Source organism: Neomonachus schauinslandi, chromosome 8 (assembly GCF_002201575.2).
Source record: "Neomonachus schauinslandi chromosome 8, ASM220157v2, whole genome shotgun sequence".
NCBI classification, from domain to species: domain Eukaryota; kingdom Metazoa; phylum Chordata; class Mammalia; order Carnivora; family Phocidae; genus Neomonachus; species Neomonachus schauinslandi.
In genome coordinates, this window is record NC_058410.1 from 53154197 (window position 1) to 53161840 (window position 7644).

Below are 7644 nucleotides of genomic sequence, written 5' to 3' on the forward strand. Positions count from 1 at the left end.
CAGCAGGGGCCAAGCCCGAGGCTCCGCTTGTCCTGCTAGGCCCTTGGCTTTGCTTCTGTAGGGAACCACTAAGGACTTGTGAGCAGGGTGTGACATGTCCCAGGGTGAGGCCCTGTTGTAGCCGGTCAAGGAAGCTAGGACTTGGGCTCCTGGGGTAGAGGAGAAGCCAAGGAGGGGAGGAAGCAGTAACAGTCTGGAATGCCTTTGTACCCGGGCCTGGGCTCTGGCCTTCAGCCATGTCATGTAGGCAGCATGAGCAGACTTCTGTAGGCCTGCTTATGGCTCAAGCCGTCCTCCCATTGTCAAGGGAACGCCTACATGGCAAGGGGAGGGCAGCTTTGCAAAGCTGTGAATCTAGGCTCCAGATGTGCAACTGCATAGACCTTGGAAAATATCCAAGGGGATTCCTAGTGAGACCAAGAAGTGGTCCATCTTTTCCATGGCCCCATCTTCCCATTACCTGTAAGCTACAAGGGCAAGGGCTGTGAACTTTATTCTTCTTCCTGTCTCCCCTTAGCATCAGACATGGGGCCCCGGGTTGAGTGGGGGTTTGATAACCAACAAGGAAGACACTGCCTGACTCGTTTCTCAGAAAGCGGAGTGGCCTCAGCACTTGCCCACACCGGATAAGGTGTGGTGGGCAAGAACCACGAACACTCAACACTCCGGCTTAGTTTAAAATTGAGGGCCACTTTGGAACAAAACCGAATCACTGCCAAACTTACAGGAAGTCAAACTGACTCTTCATGAAGATGTCATCCGGTTTTCAACAGATTGAACGTGCGGCCTGGGCTCTGGCCCCAAACCTCATGGATTTGAATCCCATTCTGCAACTCACTGGCTGTGTGATCTTGGGCAATTATTAAACTCACTGAGCTTCTCGTTCTTCTTTTATAATAAAGGGGAAATAACAAGACCTTCCTCATAGGGTTACTCTGAGGATCAAACGAGGCCAATGTACATACACTCAATACATGCTAGTATTGTTGACATTATGATTTCTATTTCTCTTTATAGATAGTTTTGATAGTACTTAGGGAACACCGAGATTGGGAGAAGGAAAGGAAGGGAAAAGGTGTGCTTATGTCTACTGAGATGCCATGAAATCCTTTCATGTTGGAACAAAGGTATCTTTTGTTTCTAGAAGGATCAAAATGTTTGCTCAACAATCTTGGACTACGACAAAAGCAAAATCAGCATCCTGGATGATTGTCTCTATGACCAAGTCCAGATGAATAATCCTACCTGGGACTCTGCACCAGACAACCACAGCTGGGTGTCCGGGCCCTGGGCACGTCCTCAGCGGGGCCTATGGAGCTCTGACAGAGTTGTCGTCATAAGCATAACCCCACACCAGGAACCTGCGAGAGTCCCTGTTTCCACGAGAGAAAGAAACTCGGTCTCCAGAATCCACTCCCAGGAAGGTCTCTCAGAAGAAACTGCTGATTGTGCCAACGTTTTTTTGATAAGTTAAACCACGCCCGTGTGGGACTCAGCAAGTCAATTCACCTTTCTAGGCTTCAGCTTTTTTCACGGGCAGAACAAGAGGATGAGACGGGTCGACACCGGCTAGAACTAGGTACTAATGTACTATCCACTTTGGACATTTTCTGATGTTTAATTCAGGTACCAAGGAGAAACCAGATGGACCCACCCATTCACAAAAAGTTAAGACGAAAACACCTCCCAGCCCAGGGAGTTGAGAGGGTGTCCTGGTGAGAATGAAACCCGCTGGGGAGGTTTCAACCGCTGGATGGTGCTCTTTGGAGCCAAAAAAACCCCCCAACCCTGATCAGGACTGGGAGGGCAGTTGGGAGGGACAGAGTCTACAGACCCAGGACCTCACTGCTCATGCACCTTTGTGTTGCCAGCAAAGGGCATGCAGGGGAAGCAGACCCTCGAACAGGCCAGTGGGCTCCTGTTTGTACGCCAGCATGACACACCGCAGGTCGGCAAGGCCAACGTCACCCCTGTATCTCGGCATCCTTTAAAACGTACTAACTTTATTTTTAAAAGTTTTTTTTTCCCCCTGGGGGGGAAGAAATGAGCGCCTTCTGTAACAAGGAAAATAACAATAGTCATAATAATGAGAAAAGCAAAGTAAGCACATGTAAGTGCATTTTTTTTCTTAGAGATTTATTTTTGTTTGATGACACTGACACCAGTCAGGGAGAGAGGAGGCTGTTGGGAGCCCCGCAGGGAAGTGAGCACCCAGAGGAGGGGCTGCTGCTTCCTGTGGGGGGAGGGGGGTGGTTCGGGGGGGAGGGGGGGTTGGTGGTGGGGTTTGTTTAATTTGCTGCTGGAAGTTTTCCTTTTGTTCTCTTTTATAAATCTCTCCCTGGGCTTTCGAGCTTCCCCCCCTCCCACCTCCCTTCCCCTGCCCCCCAATTTCATTTTTAAAAAGCGAGCTCGCTCGCCAGGTGTGTCCCCCAAGCTCTCACAGCTCTAATAAATAAGGAGCACCTGTAAAACAGTAGCTTGACTTGTTAAGTGACTCTGTACAAAGGAGAATATAGAAATACAGTATGTACACGGCATCCACGGGCCCGTGGTGCGTCAAGGCCAGCGTGACACTGTCCCGGCCTCACCCGCCCGCCGCCTCCCGCTCGGCGGCCCCGGGAGCGGGGGGGGGGGGGGGGGGCACCTGGACCCCTCAAGAGGGAACAATTGCTTTATCTGAGTTAGTAAACAGATACACTGGATCACAAGGTGATTTGATTTTTTTTTTTTTTTTTTATTTTTTTTTTTTTTTTGGATTTTTTTTTTTTTTTTTTCTTTTTTTTTTTTTTTTTCTGTACTCATCAGAATGGGATACTCCACAACTGTCTCACCAACTCAGTGTCAGTACACATGCTCTAGAGGACTTCTGGACTCGCAGCTACAACTGTACAAGTGCACACAAGAAAATCTACCCTGTTATCCTCCACCCACTGATTGAGGATCGAATTGCACATTTCTCTTAACCATGACAGGAGAAAGCAAACAGTGAAACAAAATCATGGGCGATCTTTCTCACTTTCCCTCTTGTTTTCACTGGTTCGTCCATACCATTCTAATTATCATGAAAGGACTCTGCGTATAGAGAGATTGCTTCACTGACTTCCTGGATCACCGAAAACCATCAGGGTTGAAATTTCATCCAAGTCTTTCGTGACGCCCAGCAAATAGTCCCCCTCGGATTATTTTACACCTTGAGGGCATTTTGGTCTTCAGTTCAACACTCTTGCTCTGTTCCCAAATGGGGCGCTATTTAGGAGAATTTAAAGAGAAAGCTGAGAAGAATAAACATTTACCGAGTTCTCTTGGCATTCAGTCTCTGAAAAACCACAGTATAAACTATTCATGCTGCTTCTTACATCTGTCAAATCGAAAATTAAAAGCCATAAAAGTGTAACACTGAAAATATGGCATTAAAAAGGATAAAGGTGGCCTTTGTAAAAATAACAAGAAAAGTATATTAGCCAATAAAATATTCTAACTCTTCATTTAAAAGTGCATCCTGGGCAGGACAGAGATGACGCTGAAGTGTTGGGACTCCAGTACGACCCCTCTCCGCCTTCAAAACGTGAACAGTAAAGGTCCAAAACCGTACAATGCAAATCACAATTCTTAGTGTAGCAGCAAAACCACAGCAGTTTTTAAAATGACTAAAAAAAGATTTTTTGTTTTCAAATTCGTATCATCTTCCAGCCTCACCCTCCGAGCTCTGAAGATGGAGCGGGGAGAATACCTACGTTGGTCCTTGTGGCTTGTCGGTGTTTTGTTTTTCTAAAAACCAGGGGCGAAATCCCTACGTTCCTCTGGGGAGAAGCAGAGATGGTGGCCGCAAGAAGGCTGGGCCGCTTGGTGGGTCCAAGACGCGCCGGCTTCTCTGGGCTGGAGGCCACCGAAGGAGGGCTGCTTCCTCCGAGATGCTTAATGACAGGAAGCGGCTCTATTTGAGTTTTAGCCAGAGCGGGTGGTGAGCTGACCAGCTGGTGTCATTGGATGGTGTGACATGGTTTGCTCTGTGCCCTCTCTCCACGCAAGCTACCCTGTGAGTGAGCGTTCCTGGAAAAAGAGAAGAAGGGGCCCGTCAGAATCCACGGGATCGCACCACACCCCTACCCCGAGTGGGGGGAACCCACGCAGGAGTCAGAGGTGGCCGCTCTGGCCGGCAGGCCCGACCTACGACGGATCCCCAGAACGAGAGCAGCACAGCATGATTCTGCCGTGTCTTTAATTCACAGTTCTGCTCGGGGTCGGCCCTGCCAGCTTTGTGTGAGGAAAGGAAACACGAGTCGCTTCTTGGAATACCAAAACGAGCTCGGTGCACCACGCCCTCCCCCGAAGACCGCAACAGCATCGCTTCGCCACCAGGCGACCTTCGCCCGCCACCGTACCGCACGCTTAACTGGCAGCTCTTCTGAATTGCCCAAGGTCGCCCCAAAGCGAGGCAAGGTCACCAGGGGGCCCTGGAGCTCCAGACCTCAGCCCGGTACTCCGAGTCACAGCTCTGGTGTTTGCTGTAAAGGAGGAAAGCCGAGACATGCACTTTTTAGCACATGCATGGTTACTCTGGACACAGAGACCTCTCTTCAGGGGTTTCCTGCAGAGGCAACTGAGCTGGGAGAAATGCTCCTCTCCGTGGGTCTGGCCTGACAAAGGTGAGCCATTCCCATCTCTTGATATCCAAACCGCACAGTAGCACGAGACTGGAAGACAATAAACCAACAGGGCCTCGGCGACCCGGGGCGGAGGCTCGGAATGGGATCATTCACCAGGAAAGTCAGTTTCTGGAGAATGCCCACCCCAGCTTTTGCCGCAGGTGTTAGGCTCTGCCTCTCCATCCCTACTGGCTTATTTCATTGGCTACCAGGCCCCTGGTTTGAAATACAACCTCCTGAGGACACTCAGTGACTCCTAGTAAACGGCCACTTAGAAGTCTGCCAAGCAAACTGTAAAGTCCCTGAGGTTTGGGGCCGTGTCTGTTTGGCCCACATCTCCACACCCAGCCCCCGGTTCAGCTAGACACATGTATGTCAGGTGAATGAGGGTCAAGCAGCTCCCGTCCCTCATCCCCTCAAAACAATTCCTTTTCTTTCCTGCTGATATGTGAGGATGTCAGAAATGTGAAAGGGTAAAATCTGACTAAACGGGAAGGTGGTGACAGAGGACTCGTAAACATCTTTACAACGGTTGAGATTATTCCTAGAACAACGAACACATAATTTCAGAGAGGTGATAGAATTGGAAAACTTGAAGGGACCCCAGAGATAATAATATAATTTCCGCATTTTATAGATGAAGAAAAAGAGGCCGCAAAGAGACGTGCAAACTTGCTCAGGGTGTCTGTAGCATGAATTTTAGCACACGTATGAGGAGGTCAAAACGCCCGTTGGGAGGACTAAGTACAAGTCTGTGCTTTAAACCCTGCTCTCCAAGGCATGGTGTTAATGGTAACGATAATAATGATCAGCCAAAAACAAGGTCTGAAAATCTGAATGTGCATGACAGGAAATGCCTGAGTTCCCCAAATCACATTAAATCACCAGATCTGTGTGTATTTAATGTGTATATTAAATAACCAAAGTGAAAATGCAAAACACCACAAATATGCAATGGGTGTGGAATTACAAGGCCATGGAAACCTTTTCATTTGGCATGGTCAGATTTGGAAATGTGGGTATTTATCTCTGAATAAAGAGCTCATTTTTATTTCTTCCTTGTCTCTCTCTCTCCTTTCCTTCCTTCCTTTTCTTTCGTTCTTTCTTTTTTCTTTTTTTGAGAATGAAACAATGGCAAGAAGGGTTACAGAAGTAAAAATGCCAAGAGCCACTACCAAATGAGAGGCCCCAAAGAATTGGAAAGGAGCTTCAGAAATCATGAACGGATCCAAAGACACAAACGTAGCTTCTTCTGGGGCAGTTCTTTTCCATCTAGGGAGCAGAGCCTGGAGCTTGCTGTGGAGGGAGGAAAACCATCCCCAGCTCTGGGCTCGGGGCCAAGAGTGACCACATCTTGTAGTCAGAGGGGGCCTCTGAATCCTTTCTTTAAAAAGGAAAAGAAAGGAAGAAGAAGAAAAGAAGCATTTAACGCTTTCTTCCAGTCACTGGGAAACACCGCCATTTTGAATGACTTACTTAAGAACGCCTCAACTGCTTTTTCAAGGATGTGGCTTTTTTTCCCTGTAATGTAATCATCACCTCAAAAAGAGGAATATTTCTCAGATGAGTTTCTTTATATTCAAATCACCTTTGGACAAAGGCCAAACATGGACAGCATCAGCCTACTTGGAGAAAATTTCAAGGCTTTCATAAGGGACTGGGAAAACGGGATTATAATGAGAGCCATTCTGGAACCTTAACTACAGCGTTTGCCATCCCAAACACTATAATAATCATTATTATTCTCTAGTATCTATTATTGTCTGGTAAATAATATGTGTTTTCCCCCCAAGTTCTAAAGGGTGCAGCTGCGCCACACTCTATTTTTTGCAGCCCCATTCCTGCCGCTCTGAAAGCCTCCTCACACCGAGCTTATTTTAAGAGAATGGCAAAGTAGACAATTCGTGCTGTTTCTTTCCCTCTCGCCACATACTTGCCGGGTCTGGGACACCCACAGAGGCCAGATGGTGGCAGTACAAGTCCCTGTCTGCTGGTAACATTTGAGGAGGGGGTGGGACGGAGGTCATCCCCGATTGTTCCCATGACTCTGGCTGGTCAGGGGACACCTGGAAGAGACTCTGGAATCAATGACAATGAAGAACCAAGCTTGGGCTTCACCTTCTCCAAGGGATTGGTATGCAAAGTATGACACTCAAGAGTGGGGAGGAAGCAAGCTTGCAGTTTTAGAAAGTGATCATGAGGAAGCTCCGGAGCCGAGCCACTTCCTACATTGCTCTTGCCAAGCAGAGGGATCTTATGGAAAATCCACCCACTTTAAATTTCTTGATCGGAACGAAGGGGAAATTACTATGATAAGTGGAGAGAGACACAAGTTACAGTCCAGCGTGTCCCCTTCCTTAACCTCCCCAAGCCTTGATTCTTCTTCTGTGAAATGGGTGCCTCGGGGAGATTTTTCTATTATATTTTCCATCTCTCAAGCTCTGTGACTGTAGGATTTTTGGACCAAAGCCAGTATCAATTATGCAGGATTATGAACTTGAGCATAACATAAGGAAGGCTATAAATTTCTGAACTCCAAAGCCCAAAGTTCCAGAGACTCCTTTCTATTAATCTCACACACACACACACACACACACACACACACACACAGCTCTCTGGCAGAGAAGTTTGGAGTGTCCCTATAATGCAAGGAATTCTGGGGAAGTGGCTATCCTTGTGCCCCACACTTGCGTCTTCCTGTGAGTTGGGGGTTCATCCCAAGGCAGGACAACCCAGGGTCCTACTACATGGAATATCACAAGTATACCATGCATGTACCGTATTTGGAGACCGGCTCCACAATGCATGGTCTCCAGCAGGCTCATACGGCCAGGTTCCTTCAGAATTCTAGGCACGCTTGTCCCTTCAGGTCAGAAGAATGAAGTACCTTCCTTAGGGAATGCATAACCAAGTGCACTGAGAGAGCCTCTGCCTGCCTAGCACTTTTCTTCTTCTTTCTTTCTTTCTTTCTTTCTTTCTTTCTTTCTTTCTTTCTTTC

At 47.7% G+C, this 7644-nt stretch overlaps 1 protein-coding gene across 1 annotated transcript in view; it reads right to left on the reverse strand.

The window, feature by feature from the left end:
- Window positions 1-2692: 2692 nt before the first annotated feature.
- The window catches only part of LOC110583359 (sine oculis binding protein homolog), a 159182-nt gene continuing 154230 nt past the window's right edge, over window positions 2693-7644 (reverse strand). Inside the window, exon 7 of the mRNA XM_044917440.1 lies at window positions 2693-4050. The gene's annotated coding sequence lies outside the window, so the exon portion shown is untranslated. The remainder of the gene's footprint in view (window positions 4051-7644) is intronic.